General features: G+C 43.4%; 1 protein-coding gene across 2 annotated transcripts in view; it reads right to left on the bottom strand.

The window, feature by feature from the left end:
* Nucleotides 1-22489, bottom strand: part of LOC141110511 (chemerin-like receptor 1) — a 29496-nt gene extending 7007 nt beyond the window's left edge. Inside the window, exons 1-2 of one of the 2 annotated variants that reach the window (XM_073601892.1) lie at nucleotides 22267-22489; nucleotides 16153-16353 (exon numbers count right to left, since the gene is read on the bottom strand). The gene's annotated coding sequence lies outside the window, so the exon portion shown is untranslated. Of the gene's footprint in view, nucleotides 1-16152; nucleotides 16354-21123; nucleotides 21278-22266 lie in introns of those variants that run through there. The other variant, XM_073601893.1, reaches the window with a different exon arrangement.
* Nucleotides 22490-23891: the final 1402 nt, after the last annotated feature.

The raw sequence follows: 23891 nt of genomic DNA, 5'->3' as shown, positions 1-23891 counted from the left end.
TTTGTTATTAAATTAGATTGCGCCCTCTGCTAGCTACAGGTGCAGCGGTGAGGCGACATGGGTATTTAGCCTGGGCTGTGGTCGGCGCCTCTCTCTCTTCATGTAAATGAGGGAAAAGCTGGAATTGTAACTAAAGTGTGTGCCCTTAGATTATCTAAGTGAAATGGAAGGATGATTTTGGTGCGAGGACGGGAGGTTGGACCATGGCCCTACACATAGCCTTGGGTAAATGAGAAAGTAATGTGTATATAGTTTATTAAGAATGTGCCCCTAGATTATTCTAGGTGAAACAAGACCGAGGGGGGATCCTGGGCAGTTAATTCTGTGCAGGCCTCCTTGGTGGTGGTGGTCTTTATGACCGGTTCTGGGCGGGGCTCCCTAGCTCCGGATGGGGCTCTGAGTCCTTGGTGCACTCTATACTATGCACCACCCCCCAAAGGAGATTTCTCCTATCTACAATGGTTAACAAGTTTGGTTTGGGTATACAAACACCCCATGAGTTACATTTGGAGGTGTGGGGTGGGACGGGGGGGAGTTGGGTATGTTTCAGGTTTATATGATTTCTTTTTCTTTTATTGCCTGCCTTTGTGCCTTATGCCTCATGATACTGTTTTACTATGTCTGCTATGAGTATTTTCAGTGGTTGCTGATCAGGGGGTCGGTAACGTTCGACATATGGTTGTCATGGCTGAGCCCTGGGATATGGGGGGTGATTTCCCCTCCGGGTCCATCCGATAATCTTTTACATTATAATCAATAATGGCCCCGATTAGAATTCTGTCTTGGAACGTTAGGGGTTTAAATCACAAAGTTAAACGCTCCCTGGTCTTTGATTACCTTAAGAGATATTCCCCTCAGATATGCATCCTTCAAGAGACGCATCTAGTGGGTGGTAGAGTGATGGGTTTAAAAAGACCTTGGGTGAACCACCACTACCATGCCACTTACTCCGGCTACGCTAGAGGAGTTAGTGTTTTGGTACACAAAGCACTTAGTTTTGAACTGTTAGATGTGGTCACGGACCCGGAGGGGAGGTATGTGTTGATACACGCTAACATAGACATGGTGGAAATGGTGTTGGTAGGAGTGTATTTGCCTCCCCCAGCTAATATCTCTGTAATGCAGAAGCTGACTGCGCTGATTGCTCAATTTCAGACTGACAATGTGATCATAGCGGGGGACTTTAATATACCTCCAAATCCCTGCTTAGATAAACTATCTCCTGACCCTGCTGGGGACTCGCCACTGTCTAGATGGGCTGAAGTATACGGGTTGGTTGACATATGGCGGTGGAAGAATCCATCAAAAAGGGAGTACACCTGCCACTCTTCCTCATACAACACCCTGTCCCGTATCGACATGATCTATGCTAGCAGCACAATACTCCCCAAGATCATGACAATTGAGATGCTTCCACGAGGCATCTCGGACCACTCCCCCCTACTGTGCACAATCCAAGCCTATACTCCCCAGGCTGACAGACTTTGGCGACTCTCTAGATTCTGGATTGAGCATCCAACCATAGAGATAGAGGTGGCCAAAGAGATAAGAGGCTTTTGGTTGACTAATGCCAACACCACAGGGATGGCGATGGTCTGGGACACGTTCAAAGCATATATACGAGGGTGTTATTTATCATCCATTGCACGAGAAAGGAGAAATGATAAAATTACACTGGAGGAGGCGGAAGCAAAAGCGCAGGAATTAGAGTCTAGGTTCGCCATGACCTCCAATCCTGTCACGGCCCAGGATATGAGGGTGGCATACCGGGAAGTGATGTTACTTAGGGTGGCCAATGTTCATAAACGTCAGCTTACTCAAACGCAAAAGATCTTCAAATAAGGTGATAAACCAGGAAGATTGCTGGCCTGGATATCCAAGGAACAGTCCCCAATCTCTACTATTGCAGGCCTACGCAGGGAGGATGGGACTAAGGTGACAGACCCGGTGAACATCAATCGATGTTTCAAAGAATTCTATGAGGCTTTGTACTCCTCCAGGGTAGACTATTCCCTAGACGAACTACATAGATTTTTGGAGGGGGTGACGCTCCCAACTCTTTCGGAAGATGCGAGGGAAATTCTAGATGCCCCGATTACAGAACCGGAGGTTCGGGTTGCTTTGACCTCTATGCAGACAGGAAGGACTCCGGGGGAGGATGGGATCCCCCCTGAATTCTATAAACAGTACCTAGAGGAATTAACTATCAAAATGCATGACATGATTACCGAAACCTTACAGGCCGGTGACCTCCCACCATCGATTTCTCAGGCCATCATAGTGGTAATACCCAAGCCTGGGAAAGACCCCCAGCTGTGCTCTTCATACCGACCCATCTCCCTCCTCAACTCCGACGCCAAAGTACTCACCAAAATTCTTGCCAAGCGCTTAAACGAAGTTATACTTACCCTGATCCATGAGGATCAATCGGGATTTATGCCTGGCAAGGGAACCGATATTAATCTTCGTAGGCTGTATGCAATCCTGGCGTCTGGAGGTGAGGGGGGGGATGATGAAATGGTGGCCTCTCTCGATGCGGAGAAGGCCTTCGACTCCGTAGAGTGGGGCTATCTATGGGAGGTCCTCCGAAAGTTCGGTTTTGGTCCATCCTTCATTTCCTGGGTTAGGTTGATATACAAGGAACCGAGAGCTAGGGTCCGTACCGGAACAGTCCTGTCATCACCCTTCGTTTTGGGCAGGGGAACGAGGCAGGGGTGCCCCTTGTCCCCGGGTCTCTTCGCACTAGCTATTGAGCCTATGGTGGCGCTCCTACATGCCTCAGCACAAGTTATAGGAATAGTGAGAGGTCCACTGCATGAAAAAGTATCCTTATATGCAGATGACACCCTGTTATACCTGAGAGATGACGGGTGCTCACTGCAGGCGGCTCTGTCACTTATAGATAGCTTTGGGAGATTCTCGGGAATTCGTGTGAATTGGGGGAAGTCTGTGATATTTCCCCTACATTCTGGGACAGGACGCCAACAGATGGATGGACAGCTGCAGAGGGTTCCCCAATTCCGCTATCTAGGAGTAGAGATACATAGGGACCTAAGGCAATTTATCCCTCTGAATCTCAATCCGGTGGTTCAGCGGATATCTCAGAACTGTGCCAGATGGAGATCACTCCCCCTGACACCGGTTGGAAGAGTCAATCTAATTAAAATGTCGATCCTTCCTAAGTTCACCTACCTTTTCCGTCAGACTCCTGTACCTATACCAAACAGTTTTTTCCAGAAGCTAGACAGCATTTTAATATCCTTTGTCTGGAACGAGAGGGCTCCCAGGGTAGCTAAGGGTAAACTACAGATGCCCATCTCGCTTGGCGGCTTGGCACTACCGTGCCTAGTGAAATATTACTGGGCGGCTGGCCTAGTGACGGTCAAGTGGTGGCTGTCGGAGGAGCCGGCTAACCCTGCCTCTTCATTAGAGGCGGCGTTGCTGGGTTCATATGCGGAGCTCAGAAACTTGATTTATAGAGGCCCCAAGTCTAACCCACGGATTACTCTTCCTATGACCACGACTCTGAGGGTGTGGGACTCGATGAGCAGACAGATGGGTGGTCCTGGGATATGGTCCCCTGAGACCCCACTTTGGGGGAATCCTCGCCTGCCGCATTTCCGTACCATCCCTGATCCTGTTGTGTGGGCTAGGTATGGAGTTACAACATTAAGATACATAGTGTCTCAGGGGCAGTTGATTACATTTAATGCACTGAAGCAAGAACGAGACCTCCCGAATCACATGTTCTTCAGGTTTCTCCAATTACGGCATGCCTATCGCTCCCAATTCCCCTCTGCAATCACGATAGAAAAGTCACCGGTGGAGGGAATGCTCAGATCTCCCGACCAGACCAAAACGATGTCTACCTTATACAACATGTTTGTTACATTAGATACCTCTGTGATCTCCCGGCTGTTTACCCTCTGGCAGAGAGATATCCCGGAGCTGACAGACGAAGATTGGGAGGAGGGTATCCAACAGTATCTGCCTCTGGTAATATCGGCCAGAGACAGATTTATTCAGTTGAAATTCCTTCACCGAGCCTATTATTCTCCGGTTCGCCTGGCTAGAATTTACACTGACCGTACAGCTGTATGCCCTAGATGCAACTCTCAACAAGCTGATTTTTTCCATATAACCTGGGCTTGCCCTGCAGTGTCGAAATTCTGGACAGAAGTACTGGCTGAAATCAATAGCATTGGGAAACTATCAGTTCCATATAGTCCGATCCCTCTCCTTCTGGGCATAAGCGACTTTTTAGATTTGACATGGGGCAGGAAGTTGTTCCTCTTTTACACCACGTTTTATGCTAGGAAAGCAATCTTACTGCAGTGGAACCAGACCTCACCACCTACTAAACAATTATGGCAATCACTGATAAACACAGCTCTCCCGCTCTACAAGCTGACGTACATGAGAAGAAATTGTCCCAAAAAATTTGGGAAAATATGGAATGAATGGGTAAAGGCAAAACACCTAACAATTGATTAAATGTGACCTAAATATAACTTTGTAGTAGGTTTACTCCGTATCTCCCCCTCTTCCTCTCCCCCCCCCCCCTTTTTCCAGGGAATCTTCATTACTCTTCATTACTTTTTCTGTATGACAGGGTGGGAGTGATAAGATGATACTCTGGCAGACACATATGTATGTAAGCTTAATTTTTTGTGAATTGTGTGGATATATAAAACGAATCTAGATGTATGATTGTTAGATGGCATAACCTGGCAATGTAAAGTTTTGCTTTATTTTGTTTTGGAAAATCTTTAATAAACTGAATGTTAAAAAAAAAAAAAAAATGTTATTATCCAGTTATATTTTGTGCATTCAGGAATGCCCAAGCTAATTTTTAAAACAGTCTTCTGAGTCGGCCAGAACTAGTTTCTAGGGAGTCTATTCAACATTGTTATTGCTCTTACTGTTATAGTACTACCCCTGTAGAGGTTGCAAGTGATAGGGTTCCCCACTGCTGCACAGCCAGGCACACAACATATTCAGTATTCTGCTTTCATCCGAACACAGTGAGCAGTCCTTGAACTTTATTTTGTGTTTTTAGTAAGGGGTAATAACTTGGATGGGGATAGGAATTATGAGATGCCCAACCTGATAGCATCAAAATCATACAACGTCCTCCCTATATACAGCCCCAATAGATTCTTCTCCTTCAATCTGTACAACACCAACTGATTCCTACTCCTTGGTCTGTACAGCTCTGATTTATTCCTCTTTAGTAATCTCTGGCAGGCTAGGAACTCTCAGTCCCTAAAAAGTAGCGCAATGTGAACTGCATCCTGGAGTACCTCCAACTCCCTTGTAGACACGGGTCCCAGCTCTACTACTGCAGGAAATGCTAGCTCACCTGGCTGTTTTTCCAACAGTCCATCTGGCTGCTTCTCCACCAGTCTACCCGACTGACTCTCTGAAGACCTCCCAGGGAAATGTTGGGGAAGATCTAAGCACACAGCTATCTTCCAGAGAGACCTGCTATATGTGGCAGTCTCTCCTCTTGTAAGTTCCTACACTGTGCTGTAGTACTCACACTGTCCTCCTTGCTCCCACTGCCTCTTAGGGAAGACTCCTTCCAATCGTTCCTGTTGGCAGGATCTTCCCAGGCCAGCACCTGAGCCCCGGCCTGATGCAGAGCACCCCCACCCCACACCCAGACTAGAAGTTTCGCCTCGAGAGCTATTGACAGTTCCCTCAGCACTCCATCTCCATCTTCCACCCATCTCCCCTGCTGGCAGGACTTATCCATATTTAAGGGATGGCTTAGCCCCAAGAGAGGCCTACTGTCTGGGGATTGGCCAAACCCCCTTTAATATGCAGGACAACCCCCCTAGCCTCCTCCCTCTAGCTTCCCGAACATTCTCCAACATCCCAAATCCAGGGGGAGGCACCAGAGAGCTGTCTGTATGAGTCAACCAGTCCTGAACTCTAATAACCCTGACCCAGATTAAGACTTTAACCACTTGCCGACCGCCTCACGCATATATACGTGAGCAGAATGGCACGGGCAGGCAAAATCACGTACCCATACGTGATTGCCTTCCCGCGGGCGTCGGGTCCGATCGGACCCCCCCCCCCCGGTGCCAGCGGCGGTCGGCATTTGGCTAGGAGCGATGAGAGACGAGGGGGAGACCATCCGATCGTGGCCCCCCCCCTCGCGATCGCTCCAGCCAATGAGGAACATCCCCTGCCTGTGTATAGTACACACAGGCAGAGGATGTGATGTCATCTCTCCTCGGCTCGGCAGTTTCCGTTCTAGCGCCGAGGAGAGAAGACATGTAAGTGCATCAACATACACACACACACACAGTAGAACATGCCAGGCACACAAAACACCCCCGATCCCCCCCCCTGATCGCCCCCCGATCCCCCCCCATCACCCCTCCCCCCTCCCTGTAACACTGACACCAAGCAGTTTTTTTTTTTTTTTTCTGATTACTGCAGGGTGTCAGTTAGTGACAGTTACTGTGGTAGGACAGTGAGTGTTACCCCCCTTTAGGTCTAGGGCACCCCCCTAATCCCCCCTAATAAAGTTTTAACCCCTTGATCACCCCCTGTCACCAGTGTCGCTAAGCGATCATTTTTCTGATCACTGTATTAGTGTCGCTGGTGACGCTAGTTAGGAACATAAATATTTAGGTTCGCCGTCAGCATTTTATAGCGACAGGGACCCCCATATACTATCTAATAAATGTTTTAACCCCTTGATTGCCCCCTAGTTAACCCTTTCACCACTGATCACCGTATAACCGTTACGGGTGACGCTGGTTAGTTGGTTTATTTTTCAGAGTGTCAGGGCACCCGCCGTTTATTACCGAATAAAGGTTTAGCCCCCTGATCGCCCGGCGGTGATATGCGTCGCCCCAGGCAGCGTCAGATTAGCGCCAGTACCGCTAACACCCACGCACGCAGCATACGCCTCCCTTAGTGGTATAGTATCTGAACGCATCAATATCTGATCCGATCATATCTATACTAGCGTCCCCAGCAGTTTAGGGTTCCCAAAAACGCAGTGTTAGCGGGATCAGCCCAGATACCCGCTAGCACCTGCGTTTTGCCCCTCCGCCGGCCCAGCCCAGCCCACCCAAGTGCAGTATCGATTGATCACTGTCACTTACAAAACGCTAAACGCATAACTGCAGCGTTCGCAGAGTCAGGCCTGATCCCTGCGATCGCTAACAGTTTTTTTGGTAGCGTTTTGGTGAACTGGCAAGCACCAGCCCCAGGCAGCGTCAGGTTAGCGCCAGTCGCGCTAACACCCACGCACGCACCGTACACCTTCTTTAGTGGTATAGTATCTGATCAGATCAATACCTGATCCAATCAGATCTATACTAGCGTCCCCAGCAGTTTAGGGTTCCCAAAAACGCAGTGTTAGTGGGATCAGCCCAGATACCTGCTAGCACCTGCGTTTTGCCCCTCCGCCCAGCCCGGCCCAGCCCACCCAAGTGCAGTATCGATCAATCACTGTCACTTACAAAACACTAAACGCATAACTGCAGCGTTCGCAGAGTCAGGCCTGATCCCTGCGATCGCTAACAGTTTTTTTGGTAGCGTTTTGGTGAACTGGCAAGCACCAGCGGCCTAGTACACCCTGGTCATAGTCAAACCAGCACTGCAGTAACACTTGGTGACGTGGCGAGTCCCATAAATGCAGTTGAAGCTGGTGAGGTGGCAAGCACAAGTAGTGTCCCGCTGCCGCCAAAAAGACAAACACAGGCCCGTCGTGCCCATAATGCCCTTCCTGCTGCATTCGCCAATCCTAATTGGGAACCCACCACTTCTGCAGCGCCCGTACTTCCCCCATTCACATCCCCAACCAAATGCAGTCGGCTGCATGAGAGGCATTTTCTTTATGTCCTCCCGAGTACCCCTACCCAACGAACCCCCCCAAAAAAGATGTTGTGTCTGCAGCAAGCGCGGATATAGGCGTGACACCCGCTATTATTGTCCCTCCTCTCCTGACAATCCTGGTCTTAGCATTGGTGAATGTTTTGAATGCTACCATTCACTAGTTGAGTATTAGCGTAGGGTACAGCACTGCACAGACTAGACACACTTTCACAGGGTCTCCCAAGATGCCATCACATTTTGAGAGACCCGAACCTGGAACCGGTTACAGTTATAAAAGTTAGTTACAAAAAAAAGTGTAAAAAAAAAAAAACAAAAAAAAAACACATACAAAAATCTAAAATAAAAAAAAATAGTTGTCGTTTTATTGTTCTCTCTCTCTCTCTCTCTATTCTCTCTCTATTGTTCTGCTCTTTTTTACTGTATTCTATTCTGCAATGTTTTATTGTTATTATGTTTTATCATGTTTGTTTTGCAGGTCTGCAATTTTTTATACTTTACCGTTTACTGTGCTTTATTGTTAACCATTTTTTTGTCTTCAGGTACGCCATTCACGACTTTGAGTGGTTATACCAGAATGATGCCTGCAGGTTTAGGTATCATCTTGGTATCATTCTTTTCAGCCAGCGGTCGGCTTTCATGTAAAAGCAATCCTAGCTGCTAATTAGCCTCTAGACTGCTTTTACAAGCAGTGGGAGGGAATGCCCCCCCCCCCACCGTCTTCCGTGTTTTTCTCTGGCTCTCCTGTCTCAACAGGGAACCTGAGAATGCAGCCAGTGATTCAGCCAGCTGACCATAGAGCTGATCAGAGACCAGAGTGGCTCCAAACATCTCTATGGCCTAAGAAACCGGAAGCTACGAGCATTTTATGACTTAGATTTTGCCGGATGTAAACAGCGCCATTGGGAAATTGGGAAAGCATTTTATCACACCGATCTTGGTGTGGTCAGATGCTTTGAGGGCAGAGGAGAAATCTAGGGTCTAATAGACCCCAATTTTTTTTAAAAAGAGTACCTGTCACCACCTATTGCTATGATAGGGGATAACAATAAAAATGATTTTAAAAAAAAAAAATATGAAAGGAACAGTTTAAAAATAAGATAAAAAAGCAAAAAAATAATAAAGAAAAAAAAAAAAAAAAAAAGCACCCCTGTCCCCCCTGCTCTCGCGCTAAGGCGAACGCAAGCGTCGGTCTGGCGTCAAATGTAAACAGCAATTGCACCATGCATGTGAGGTATCACCGCGAAGGTCAGATCGAGGGCAGTAATTTTAGCAGTAGACCTCCTCTGTAAATCTAAAGTGGTAACCTGTAAAGGCTTTTAAAGGCTTTTAAAAATGTATTTAGTTTGTCGCCACTGCACGTTTGTGCGCAATTTTAAAGCATGTCATGTTTGGTATCCATGTACTCGGCCTAAGATCATCTTTTTTATTTCATCAAACATTTGGGCAATATAGTGTGTTTTAGTGCATTAAAATTTAAAAAAGTGTGTTTTTTCCCCAAAAAATGCGTTTGAAAAATCGCTGCGCAAATACTGTGTGAAAAAAAAAAATGAAACACCCACCATTTTAATCTGTAGGGCATTTGCTTTAAAAAAATATATAATGTGTGGGGGTTCAAAGTAATTTTCTTGCAAAAAAAAATATTTTTTTCATGTAATCAAAAAGTGTCAGAAAGGGCTTTGTATTCAAGTGGTTAGAAGAGTGGGTTATGTGTGACATAAGCTTCTAAATGTTGTGCATAAAATGCCAGGACAGTTCAAAACCCCCCAAATGACCCCATTTTGGAAAGTAGACACCCCAAGCTATTTGCTGAGAGGCATGTCGAGTCCATGGAATATTTTATATTGTGACACAAGTTGCGGGAAAGAGACAATTTTTTTTTTTTTTTTTGCACAAAGTTGTCACTAAATGATATATTGCTCAAACATGCCATGGGAATATGTAAAATTACACCCCAAAATACATTCTGTTGCTTCTCCTGAGTACGGGGATACCACATGTGTGGAACTTTTTGGGAGCCTAGCCGCGCACGGGACCCCGAAAACCAAGCACCGCCTTCAGGCTTTCTAAGGGCGTAAATTTTTTATTTCACTCTTCACTGCCTATCACAGTTTCGGAGGTCATGGAATGCCCAGGTTGCAAACCCCCCCCCCCCCAAATGACCCCATTTTGGAAAGTAGACATCCCAAGCTATTTGCTGAGAGGTATAGTGAGTATTTTGCAGACCTCACTTTTTGTCACAAAGTTTTGAAAATTGAAAAAAGAAAAAAAAAATTTTTTTTCTTGTCTTTCTTTATTTTCAAAAACAAATGAGAGCTGCAAAATACTCACCATGCCTCTCAGCAAATAGCTTGGGGTGTCTACTTTCCAAAATGGGGTCATTTGGGGGGGGTTTGTGCCACCTGGGCATTCCATGGCCTCCGAAACTGTGATAGGCAGTGAAGAGTGAAATCAAAAATTCACGCCCTTAGAAATCCTGAAGGCGGTGATTGGTTTTCGGGGCCCCGTACGCGGCTAGGCTCCTAAAAAGTCCCACACATGTGGTATCCCCATACTCAGGAGAAGCAGCTAAATGTATCTTGGGGTGCAATTCCACATATGCCCATGGCCTGTGTGAGCAATATATCATTAAGTGACAACTTTGTGCAAAAAAAAAAAAAAAATTTGTCACTTTCCCGCAACTTGTGTCAAAATATAAAACATTCCATGGACTCAACATGCCTCAAAGCAAATAGCTTGGGGTGTCTACTTTCCAAAATGGGGTCATTTGGGGGGGGTTTATGCCATCTGGGCATTTTATGGCATTCAAAACTGTGATAGGTAGTGAGGAGTAAAATCTAAAATGTACGCCCTTAGAAATCCTGAAGGCAGTGATTGGTTTTCGGGGCCCCGTACGCGGCTAGGCTCCCAAAAAGTCTCCCCATACTCAGGAGAAGCAGCTAAATGTATTTTGGGGTGCAATTCCACATATGCCCATGGCCTGTGTGAGCAATATATCATTTAGTGACAACTTTTTGTAATTTTTTTTTTTTTTTTGTCATTATTCATTCACTTGGGACAAAAAAAATTAATATTCAATGGGCTCAACATGCCTCTCAGCAATTTCCTTGGGGTGTCTACTTTCCAAAATGGGGTCATTTGTGGGGGTTTTGTACTGCCCTGCCATTTTAGCACCTCAAGAAACGACATAGGCAGTCATAAATTAAAGGCTGTGTAAATTCCAGAAAATGTACCCTAGTTTGTAGGCGCTATAACTTTTGCGCAAACCAATAAATATACACTTATTGACATTTTTTTTTACCAAAGACATGTGGCCGAATACATTTTGGCCTAAATGTATGACTAAAATTGAGTTTATTGGATTTTTTTTAGAACAAAAAGTAGAAAATATCAATTTTTTTCAAAATTTTCGGTCTTTTTCCATGTATAGCGCAAAAAATAAAAACGGCAGAGGTGATCAAATACCATCAAAAGAAAGCTCTATTTGTGGGAAGAAAAGGACGCAAATTTCGTTTGGGTACAGCATTGCATGACCGTGCAATTAGCAGTTAAAGCAATGCAGTGCCAAATTGTAAAAAGTGCTCTGGTCAGGAAGGGGGTAAATCCTTCCGGGGCTGAAGTGGTTAAGGTTTTAAACGTGAATCAGAATGTAAATTTTCCTACACTCACAGTAGTAGCACTAGAGGATACTACACTATGAAGAAACCTTTTAGGATGTGGAGATTAATGCTCTTTTATTTAATATATTTACACAGTATGTATGAAGGTTCATTTTAACAGAGAAAAAATGAAAGCTTTTTGAAAAAAATTATCATAAAATTAAATTAGGGATGGAGGCACGCAGTCCACATATTACAATTAGATTTAATAAAAGGCCAGTACATTTAATTGTAGCTGGCTCAAGTATACTTATATGAATCCTTGGCTTGTTGTTTGTAAGGGATTAGACACCTATCAGGACGGTCACTCTCGATATTATATCTAGATTTACAGTCTTCTCACGTGCTGTGTTGTTAATGCCGCATTGTCTGGATCAGTGAGCCTTTGACTCAAATTTTTCCGGGAGCTGCGATGCACTCTGCAGGGTCTCCCCCTTCCCTCTCCCCTTTTGGGCTAGGGGGATGCCTCTGCTTTGTGCGTCGACCTCATGCTCATTGTGCTCGACGTGCTGCGTCGCTCAGAGAGCGTTGCCGCGCCAACAGTGCTTTTCATCTATTGAACTTGTGAGGGGGTTTGGCGCCAAACGCCGGGCAGCGTAGCCGCTCGGACATCGGCGCCTCCCCCTTCATAAACACACTCAGGGTGGCGTTTGGGGGTGTGAGCCATGTGCACCCTTATGGGCTCCATCTGAGGTGGCAGATCTGTCCTGCAGGCTTTTCCAGACCACTACTCATCACGTTTCCCTAGGTTCCAGCATCAGGTATTTCACTAGTTCCAGCCCAACATTGCACAAGGATTAGGTTCTAAATGAGTTCCCATCCACATAGTTTTAAGTGGGTGTTTTTTTTTTTTGCATTTATTGGTATTCTTTTTTCCCATTCTCCAATCATTCTGGCTTGGTATTCACTTACGCCACCTTGGTTACTTTTATTTTTCCTGTACCTTAACCAATAGGGTTTTGCTATACATGTTAATACACGTATTTATTTATTATTTGGCAGTCCCTCAAGACAATCATAGGACACATTCATGGTCACACCCTGGAGACTGTCCGGCTGGGAATTCTGCGTCCTCGGAAGTCGTCTTGTAGGGGCCATGCATACGGTTCTCACAACCACAGCTCCCGGAAAAGATGCCCCTTTCAAAGGGGGTTTCCAGCCATTTGTGTTGCACTTTCTATACACAGCGATTCTGTGAGTACATCATATCCAGTGGGGATTCTTTCCAACCTTTTGGCCTTTTTTTTCAAAAGGCAACTATCTAAGGATTTTTATATTTTATATTTTATTACAGATGTACACATGCTGAAGAGTGGATAAAATTCCATGAAACGCGTTGAGATTTTGTACCTATCATGTTTAAACTGATCATGTGTTTTTATTATCTCCTATTAGAATCATGCACCCTGTATAATTAATATATTAATTTTGTGTATATTTTGGTATTTATTCCTAGAACTAATGGGAAGTTAAGAGGTATTATACCCACAATCCTTCCCTATGGAAATGTGTCATTCATGCTTTTTATGTATGTATATAGATTAAATATTGCGATAATAGTCAGTACTATGTATTATTATTCAAATCTGGACACATAAAAACGCCAATAATGAATTATTCATATTGACTGCATGCCTCATTTAAAGTCCCACTCTGCTCCTTTTCTCTATCATAAAAACCAGTTCAGATGTGGAAAGTGGTCATTGAACCTCTCTTGGTGAATTCTATTAACCTTATAATTTACAGCTCAGTTATATCTAATATTATTCAGACTCACAGCTTTGGTAACACTTGTTTACCAATTATTTTCTTTATAATGATCAAAACATAACAGAGCATTTTAGCTTAGGGTGTCAAATTTGATTTTATAGCATGCACTTGGAGATAACTTTCTAAAAGTGAGAAAACCCACAGGAAGTTAGGAAACAGTTTCCTTCCTAAATACTCAAAGAAATGACCAGTTTTATGTTTGCAATCTGCAACAGTCCATGGACAGATGTCAAGAATTGCAGCAAGGGAAGCTTATCCCAATCACACACGGTATATTTCTAGAATCTTCTAATAATGGAGATCGCAACAACACCCTTATGTCTTTACCAAGTGATCAGTGTTCAAAGCAAAGTTACCATAACAGTTATAAAGGATGTGCATTCATGGTGGCCATTATATGTTCTTCTAAACAAGGTCAATTCACAACCTTATATTAAAGCCCAACTCGTGGCTCCTCCACTGAACCCCAAATGACTCCCTCCCCTGGAGGCTCCTCAGGTACTTTTTTATATGACCTTTTGTCTGCAGGCCGGTCATGTGACCTTTGGGGTTCTCTTTGCCTCTTCTTTTGGTGCTGGGTAGTCCTCATTGATGCAGAGAGCGGTACTGATACATTGCAGCTCTGCTGTCTGCCTCACTGTGTGTAAGTGCAGGGTGCTGTGGTGACACCAAGGCCACTCTGATGAAGTCACATGGCCCCAAAAGGCATCATTGGTGGTGTGTAATGGCAATGGCAGTCTGCTCACAGGACTTGTACAGGTGTTGCTCCTCAACTTTCTGGGATTCTGATAACACTTTTAAAAAGTAATTCCACTATTTGTTGGAAAAATGTACATTACAAGATATTTAACAAACGTAGTAGCAGATTTTTACCGTATGTTGTCCTGAAAAAGGAATATAAATAGCTGTTTGTTTCACAATGGGGTTAATTTACTAAAACAGGAGAGTGGAAAATCTGGTGCAGCTGTGCATGGTAGCCAATCAGCTTCTAACGTCAGCGTGTTCAGTTAAGATTTGACAAAAAAACCTGGAGGCTGGTTGGTTTCTATGCAGAGCTGCACCAGATTGTGCACTCTCCAGTTTTAGTAAATCAACCCCAATGACTTTAGAAGATTGATTCTGAATGAGATGGTCTGATTCATTATAATCACCCGTTGCCATCTCAGTGTTATGATAAGGAAAGCTGAAGTGTCTGCATCCATTTATAAGTATTTAACTCTTAGGGAGTGAAAGGAATTGTACACCTTGAAGACCACCTTGGTTTATGCAGGCAGACCACCGGGATCCTCGGATCCGTGAGAGGTCACATGAGACATAGGAAACAAGCTGGAGTGTGTTCATAAGATCTCTGTCTTTATTGAATACAACAGTGGTGCATATATACCAGTAAAAATACATGTCTAAGGGTTATTCATACTTTACACTCAGTACTTTCTTATCAAGATTTAGGCTGCTTGACTAGATAACAAGAAATAGCTGATGACTTGCTGACAGAGATTCAGGTTAACCACAATATCTCATCTCTCAGGGTGTGGTTCTATGCAACCTGCTAGTCAAACTGACCATGGCAAAACTTACACACACAAAAAGTTAATTTATACTTTATGTAAAAGGGAAGGGAATCTAAGATGGAGTCAGTTGTGTATACATTCTACTATAGGATGTGTTACATTCTCACCAAAACTGATATTCTTTTTGCAGGGGGTGCCTAGAAAGCCAATCACAAAAGTAGGAAATTAGACTTCTAGGGGCAATTTGTACACCAACCGTATTTGGTATAATTTACTGTCTACAAAAGTAAAGTTACCCTTTATATTCATTTTTTTTTTTTTTAGGTTTTAAATATGGTAGAGAAGAGTTATCTACTTAAGAAAAAAAGAAGAAAACTGCGCTAGAACCTAAACGTGAAGCTGCAGCTAATACCAATAAAAAAGCAAATATATAAAAAGCCACGCATAAAAAATGATCAGTCAAATATTATGAAATAGTCCTTGTGATTAAATGTCCAGCACCAAATAAGGTGAAAAAAATAAATGGTGAAAAAAAAATTTTTTTTCTGAAAATATTGTTTTAAATAATCAATAGCTGATGGTAGAAGTTCAGGTAACACACTTCCTGTTAGATGAAATGCTTAGCAGATAGCAAGCCAAATAAAACACGTGGCTATGAACCCAGCCTGGGCCTTTGGGGAACCTCTCTGGATACGTCCTGGACAAATTTCACTCACAGACCAAATCGGATCCACGAAGGTTGTACCCAAAAAATGTTTTTAAGATAACATAGCTTAATACTGACACAAATACGTAGTACTGAAGAAAAACATTTTTTTATGTAAATATAGATGTGACACTCCACCAGTGATAAATCATATAAAATCATATAAATCATACACCATCCAGTGCCCATAGGCACAAACCAAATAGTGAGGTGAGTGACATCAACCATGCAAAACAGTGAAAAATCTCCTATATGGAGAGCTGGTGCAGAAATCCATCCGAAAAAGCTGCTTACCAGAGATAAAACCAAAAAGGCATGTGATTGACCACCAGATGGCAGATGGAAAAAAAGGAAGGAATATGAGGCCGCTTACCAGAATTAATATAAAAATGGGCATATAACTGATCAGCAGAAGATAAGTGAAAGGAATACCAAGGTGCAGCAAACCGCATAAAAGTCCTGCTTACCAGACAGCAGGCTCTATAATGGCAGATTGATTGGTTCACAAAACCGGCTTCCTGGCATAGGGCTGCGGGGATCCATTAGGCAATCCATAACTCGGGCTCCGCAATGCACATATGGTAAAAAATGATGGCAATAATGTAATACGTAAAAACTATTTATTGAATAAAAGAATGACACTTACAGTGTAGCAAGATAAAAACGCAATGCCGGCCGGCATACGAACAAGCTCCCGTCCTCAGTAAAGCAACGTGGTGACGTCAGCATGTCCCTCCCAGATGCGTTTCGTCATAGGCTGACGTTCTCAATGGGGAACGATCTACTTATCTACTTAAGTTCCTCCGGGTTGCCATAAAACATGGAATTTTACAGAAAATTACAGCAGCTGCAAAATGAAAAGGAAAGTTACTTTTAATAACATTTAATTACTACATGGCTTGTGTAGTAATTATATATTCTATATTGTATTTTTTTTTCCAAGAAAATTGAGTTGCTCTTTAATACACAGGGTATTCCTTCCCAGTATTTGCTTGGATCCTCCTGAACAACTGGTCAATGATAGTCCTGAATTATTGGATTATTTGGATTTCAGACATGAATTTAGGATTCTTTGCATGGATATTATTTGGATTCTTTTATTTGCTATTTAACAAATAGTACCATCTGCATTCTGTGTTCCACCGGTGATTTGTAAATTCGTTTCAGTGCTTAGTATAACTGGATATTCTCTGGACATTCAGTGCATAGTATAACTGGAAAAGTGACTGGTGACTATCAGCAGTGGAATACATTCTTTTTTTTTTGCCAGTACACTCTGTGGGGCTGATTTAAATGTAGTGAATATAGGGAAGATGTGTTAACTTTAACCACCTTAATACCGGGCACGCCCCACTTCCTTCCCAGGCCAATTTTCAGCTTTCAGCGCTGTCACACTTTGAATGACAGTTGCGCAGTCATACAGCGCTGTACCTATATGACATTTTTATCATTTTTTTTCACACAAATAGAGCTTTCATTTGGTGGTATTTAATCACTGCTGGGTTTTTTATTTTTTGCTAAAAAAAACAAAAAAAGACCCAAGATTTTGAAAAAAAGTTTTCTTAGTCTCTGCCAGAAAATGTTGTAAATAAGTAATTTTTCTCCTTCTCTGATGTGCACTAATGAGGCTGCACTGATGGGCACTGATAGTCTGCACCGATGGGCATTGATATAGTGGCACAGAAGGGCACTGATGGGGTAGTACTGATGAGGAGGCACTAATATGCAGCACTGATGGGCACTGATAGGTGGCACTTATATGCAGCACTGATGAGCGTTGATAGGCGGCACTGATGGGCACTGATAGGCAGCACTTATGAGCAATGATACATGGCACGGATGGGCAGCACTGATGGGCGCCACTAATGGGCAGGCACTGATGGGCACTGAAAGGCAACACTGATTGGCATCACTGATGGGCACAGATTGGCCTCACTGATGAGCACAGACTGGTGTCACTGATGGGCACTGTTGGGGCTGCATTGTAATCAGGGCACTGACTATCAGTGCCCTGATTACCTATACATGTCTCCCCTGTAAGGAGATGCTGCTGATTGGCTCTCCTCTCTTCACACTCTGTCAGTGTGAGGCGAGGAGAGCTGATAAACGGCATCTCTTTGTTTACATGTGATCTACTGTGATTGGACACAGCCAATCACATGGGTAAGGAGCCATGATCACATCTCTTTGCCGAGATCAGGGTTGCACCATGTCCCTGGGACCCGATGAGTGTGCTGGGCACACGATCACAGCTAAACTGGGCGCCATCATATGACGTCGTCCCAGAACAAGAGCCGCCTGCTCCGCCATCATTTGTCTATACGGCGGGCGGCAGATGGTTAAAGTGTTTGTAACGCTTTTTTTTTTTAACTAAAATAACAAACATGTTATACTTACCTTCTCTGTGCACAGATTTTGCCCAGACCATTTCCGATCCTCTTCCTCCCAAGTTCCCCACTGGCGCTCCTGGCTCCTCAGCTTCATCAAATGCCCTGATAGAAAGCCACATTCCCGAGCCCCACTGCCTGCGTTCATAGACTCAGAGAGCAGGGCACAGCCCCGCCCCCTGCTCCCTTGTCACAGAGTTTTATTGACAGCAGTGGGAAACAATGGCTGCCTGCTGCTATCAATCTACCCTGTGAGGAGGGACAGAATTGGTAGAGCTGATGCTCTCTGCACAGCGCTGAATCATGATAGGGCTCAGGTAGGTGTGGGGGTGGGCTGCAGGGGACCCCAGGCAGAGAAAGTTTTTAACCTTTATGCATAGGATGCAAACCTTAAGGCTTCACAACCACTTTAACCACTTGCCAACCGCTGCACGTCGATATACGTCACCAAAATGGTAGCGGTGAGCAAATGTACGTGTACGTCCCCTTTAATTGGTGGGGCGCGCACCGCATACAGCATGACCGTGCCTGCGGGCCCCGCGAACTCTATGTCCGCCGGTGTCCCGGCAATCGTGTCATGGAGCGCCAGAATGGGGAGTGGCCGATGTAAACAAGGCAATTCCCCGTTCTGCCTTGTGACATGACAGAGATCACTGCTCCTTGTCATCAATGGTCCCAAAATAGTGTCAAAAGTGTCCAACGTGTCCGCCATAATTTTGCAGTCACGATAAAAATCGCCGCCATCACTAATAAAAAAAATTTAATAATAACATTGCCACAAAACTCTCCTCTATTTTGTAGATGCTATAACTTTTGCGCAAACCAATCAATATACCTATATATCGGCCTAAACTGAGGAAAAACATTTTTTTAATATATTTTTGGGGGATATTTATTATAGCAAAAAGTAAAAAATATTGCTTTTTTTTCAAAATTGTCGCTCTTTTTTTGTTTATAGCACAAAAAATAAAAACTGCAGAGGTGATCAAATACCACCAAAAGAAAGCTCTATTTGTGGGGAAAAAAGGACTTCAATCTTGTTTGGGTGCAACATCGCATGACCGCGCAATTCTCAGTTAAAGTGACACAGTGCCGAATCGCAAAAAGTGCTCTGGTCAGGAAGGGGTAAAATCTTCCGGGGCTGAAGTTGCTAATAATCCAATCGCTTGCAAGCCAAAATATTTTTTTTTTTCATCAGGGCCGTAGATAATTTTTTGTTCTGGTGGGGGGGTTCAGCAGCAGGTACTAAGTAAAAGTTTTTTTAAATAAAATAAATTGTACATATGTACTTATACAAAATTATAAAGACTGAAAAAATGAAAAACGACATTTGTTGCCCCTAGTGAGCAATCACATTCTTGTATTTTATCAGGTACTTTCAGAAAATCAAACCTGATTTCAGTTTTTTCCTTCTTCCAGTTTTTATGAACGCTGCCCTGTAAGGTTGGCTATTGTCCAGTCTTATGCCTCATACACACGATCAGACATTCCGACAACAAAATCCATGTTTTTTTTCTGACGGATGTTGGCTCAAACTTGTCTTGCATACACACGGTCACACAAAGTTGGTCGGAAATTGCCGCTAGCGGTGCTTTGCCGCTGATAGCAGTACACTTTTAATCCCCCCAAAGGGGTTAAAAAGGGGTTAAATGTGCCTGCAAAGTGCGCTGCCGAAGCGATATGCAGGCCTTTCGGCAGTGCTGCTAATGCATTCCAATGGGCAGGGAGGGTGGAGGAGCTCTGGAGGAGCGGTGGAGGAGCGGTGGAGGAGCGGTGGAGGAGCGGTGGAGCAGCGGTGTATACACCGCTCCTAAACAGCCCCAAAGATGCTGCTTGCAGGACTTTTTTTACCATCCTGCAAGTGAACCGCTTCAGTGTGAAGGCACTCGGGCTTTCACACTGGAGTGACAGGAGAGGCGCTTTACAGGCGCTTTGCAGTTGCTATTTTTAGAGCTAAAACGCATGTAAAGCACCTCAGTGTGAAAGTAGCCTTACAGGTTAAAAAAAAAAAAAAAAAAAAAAAGGGGGGGATGCACTTCCTACCACAGGATTGTGCACTATAATAGCCAATCTTACTGGGCAGGTACAAAGGGCACCCTCTTGTGGAAGGCAGCACACTCACTGTGTTCACATTAGCTTGTTTTTTTTTTTTTATTATGTGATTAATTGAAAATTAATCAACTGAAAAATTACCAGCCAGGAATACATTGACTTTTCTTTAGGCTAGGTTCGCTTAGAAGATACGCAGAGGTACACTAGAATGCGGAAACCCTCAATCCACCCATGTTTCATGCACCTCATTCAAATTGCACCCCCCCCTTACAATCTGCAGTGGGTGTCAGTGCTTTCTTAACGACACCCCAAACAAAGGTTACAAAACACAATGTGTTTGCCTGCACTGGATCGCATTCACAAAAACGACCACGCGAACCAGTTTCAGGGCGGTTCCTAAATTGGTGCATGCATGACTTTGGTGCAATTTGAGCCCCATTTAAAATGAATGGGCCTTGATTGCACCGCAATCAACACAGTAAGCCTTTTTTCCCATTATGGTTTACATTTGAATCACTCAGGAACTTCACTGCATTCCTGTGCATTTCACATGCGATTCTGTGTGGTGTGATTTGAGCCCATTCATTTTGAATTGGTTAAATCGCACCAAGAAGTGCAGGCACCTTTTTTTGACCAACCATGTGATCTGGTTCAGAGAAACACTGCGTTTGCGACCTTCTTTTGGGACATTGTTAACTTTGAATTGACACCTGCAGCAGATCAAAAACACAGTGTGATTGCAATACCATTTCCTGCACCACATATGTATGAACCAGGGGTAAAATAGGGCCAAGGCATGCCACTGAGGGCAGCAGACAGTCCAGCCTGGCTCTGGCATTGGCAGACATGTTGTGGTGCCAACTGCTGAATCAGTAAGCCGTTGAGCACCGTAACAAGCTTGCCAGTGCCGGGCAGGACTGTCAATAAAACAAGCAATAGAAAACTCAGATTAGTCTCAGTCAACTGTCAGTAACACAAGCAATGCAAAATTTAGCCCAGCCAGCTTCAATCGCTAACTTTGCCAGTTGCCACACAGAATCACAGTCTCTCACTGACTCATGATTACCTAGTATGAACAGTAGAATGCCAGCAGCAGCACAGCAGTGTGAGCAGTGGTAAGTCTGAGGACACTCTCTGAGATGCTCTGATACTAGGCCAGAAGAGAAAGAGTGACATACCTGGATGGGACAGCAGCATCCATGTGGGGGGCTGGCGGCTACACAGCACTGTACAAGCACTCTGTGTTCCAGGGCCAAGGCAAAGCTCCTCTCCCAAGCCCAAGGTGGAAATGGCACTGCAAGCCAATGGGAATACAGGGTGTAGAGAGCAGTGAGCAGGGCTACACACACTGCCGGCTCCCACTGTGCTCAGTGTGCTGCCTGGTGATAGATCTGTCACCCTTCAGCCCGAGCCTGATAGTCCGGCCTGTCGGTGTACCACAACATGCATGCGGGTATGCCTAATGATCTATTACACTTGCCGCAGCAGCATTTTTACACTCTGTGTGCCACTGCAGTGCTGCCTGTCGCTGCTGCCATGTGCCACTGCAGAGCAGGGACTCCATGCATTTAATTTTGGCCCTGGGGGGGTTTGAACACCTTTGACCCCACCCCCCTTATCTACGCCCCTGTTTGCGCATAATTAGGTATTTAAGATGACTACAGGTTTGCTCTACAAATGGATTGGGAATATTTTTCATATAAATAAAATAAAAGGTATCTCCAGAAAACAAAGCTTATTCATAGTACTACAAAAAATAAGTGCAGCTCATAGAAAGCAGGCAGTATACCAAAGAGGTAAGTGAAAAAATGCAGGAAGCACAATGCAGAACATTAAAAACCAGCTTGAGGGGGAGGGGGAGGGAAGGGGGTATTTCTCCTATTTCCTAAGCTAAGGAAATAGTCTATTTTCCTTTAGCAAACCAATTCCACATTGCAGCACATTGTTAACAAATGTTTTAACTTTCATCCTTTACGTAATAATAGTTTCATATAATTTAATTATATAAAATATTTAAAAAAGTTAAATATTCAAAGCTGGGATAGGATGGATAGGAAAGTAACAGAAAGGGCAAATAAATAAAACAGAAAGGTGATTTTTTTTTTTAATAAATATATTTTTTCCATGTGAACACATGAAGTGTGAATAGGTTTGGAAGTGGTCACAACTTTAATTTGTTTCAATTTCCTAATTTTTTCCTCATTATCCCTAGCATCCAACATGTTCTGTCTCCTTAACTAAGCAAAAATAATATTCTTAAAAAGGAATACCTATGTAAAAAGACTGATAATGCTAAAAAAATGTAGAAAATGTGAACTTACGGTTGTTGAGCTGTTGACGAAGGTAGTGAAGTTTCTCCTTACTGGCTCTGACAGTTTTCGTGTTTTCTCAGTTGTACAAAACTGACACATTTTAAGAGTTCCTTACACAGTTAGTAAATGTGCGGTAACATGATCTTCCTTCATGTAAAATGTAACTCTAGGTATTACTTCCTCATTGCAACAAAACTGTCTTGCGTCATCTTTAAAAAAAAAAACAACAGCTGCATTGTTTAAAAATGAATCTAGTTATTCAAGTTGTTAATATATTACTGTAATAAAGGTTTGAGGACTGATTAATCTTCTCGGAACCACCTAACATGAATCAACCCTACTAAAGAGACAGTGGGTTTTTCCCAGCCTAATAGACTTTCCCACCATATAGTTGACTTTATCTACATGTTTCTAATGTGATGTACTCTTGGCTGCTAAAAAAAAAAAAAAAAAGAACGTATGAAAAAAAAAAAATTCTTAAGCAACAGCAAAGTTTGCCATTTTACAACTATATAGCATTGTACCTGCTTACAATATCTAAATGAACTGCTACATTAATTTGCAGATTGTTTTTTTTTTTTATCATTTAGTTATATAGTCAAGAACATTGAAAAAAGAGACAAGTTCAATTGAAAAATAAATAATAAATAATCAGAAAACCTCTGTATACCAAACTGTATTCATACAATTGATCCAGAGGAAAGCGAACAAAAAAATCCTAATAAAGCATGGTCCAGCAGGGTGGGGTGGGTGGGGGCTAGATCCTTCCTGAGCTACCAAGGCAGTCACATATTCCCTGGATGAACAATCCCTGGTGTTGTTTTATATAAATGCCAACATACAGTTATTTTTTTTTTGTGTATTTAAGAATGCATCCAGCTCTTACATCACCTGAGCTGGTAAGAACTTGTAATTGAGGGAGTCTATTCCACACCTTCACAACCCTTATGCCACGTACACACAATCGGACATTGATCAGGCATTCCGACAACAAAATCCATGGATCTTTTCCAATGGATGTTGGCTCAAACTTGTCTTGCATACACACGGTCATACAAAGTTGGTTGGAAATTCCGAACGTCAAGAACGCAGTGAGGGGGAGCACAATAAGTCACTAATATCATCTGAGAGCACCCCAGTCACAGCTTTGGAGATAATTCTGAACATCGGATTTGAACATTTTGATTGATTATTATATGGACTATAATTTTATTTTTTATTTTTATTATCATTTACTACTTATTACTAATTGCTTTGCACACACCTGCACTGAGTGCATGTGATATAGGGGTTTGCAGGAAATCATTGTTTTAGCACATCTAGGATTACGATTATTGGTTTAAGGTGTATGTATGGTTTTTGCGGATAAGTCAGTATTTATGCTGGCCTGTTGGTGAAAATCTAATATTTAATTAGGGGTTCAGCACATAACCCCCAAATATTAGTTTGGTTATATATATTTTTTAACGTGATCACATGTATGAATTATGAAATGGTTCACTGAAGATTGCACTATTGCACATTAAGTTTCTGCACTTTATAGGGGTGAGGGTATTTTGTACCACCAATAGGGGTATAATTGAAGTCAAAACTGGTCCTAGGTACAAGGAATTACACATAAACCTCCCCTACCA

This window comes from Aquarana catesbeiana, linkage group LG10 (genome assembly GCF_042186555.1).
Source record: "Aquarana catesbeiana isolate 2022-GZ linkage group LG10, ASM4218655v1, whole genome shotgun sequence".
NCBI classification, from domain to species: Eukaryota; Metazoa; Chordata; class Amphibia; order Anura; family Ranidae; genus Aquarana; species Aquarana catesbeiana.
Note: the sequence above shows the minus strand (reverse complement) of the source record. Positions and strands in the feature narration are given on the sequence as shown.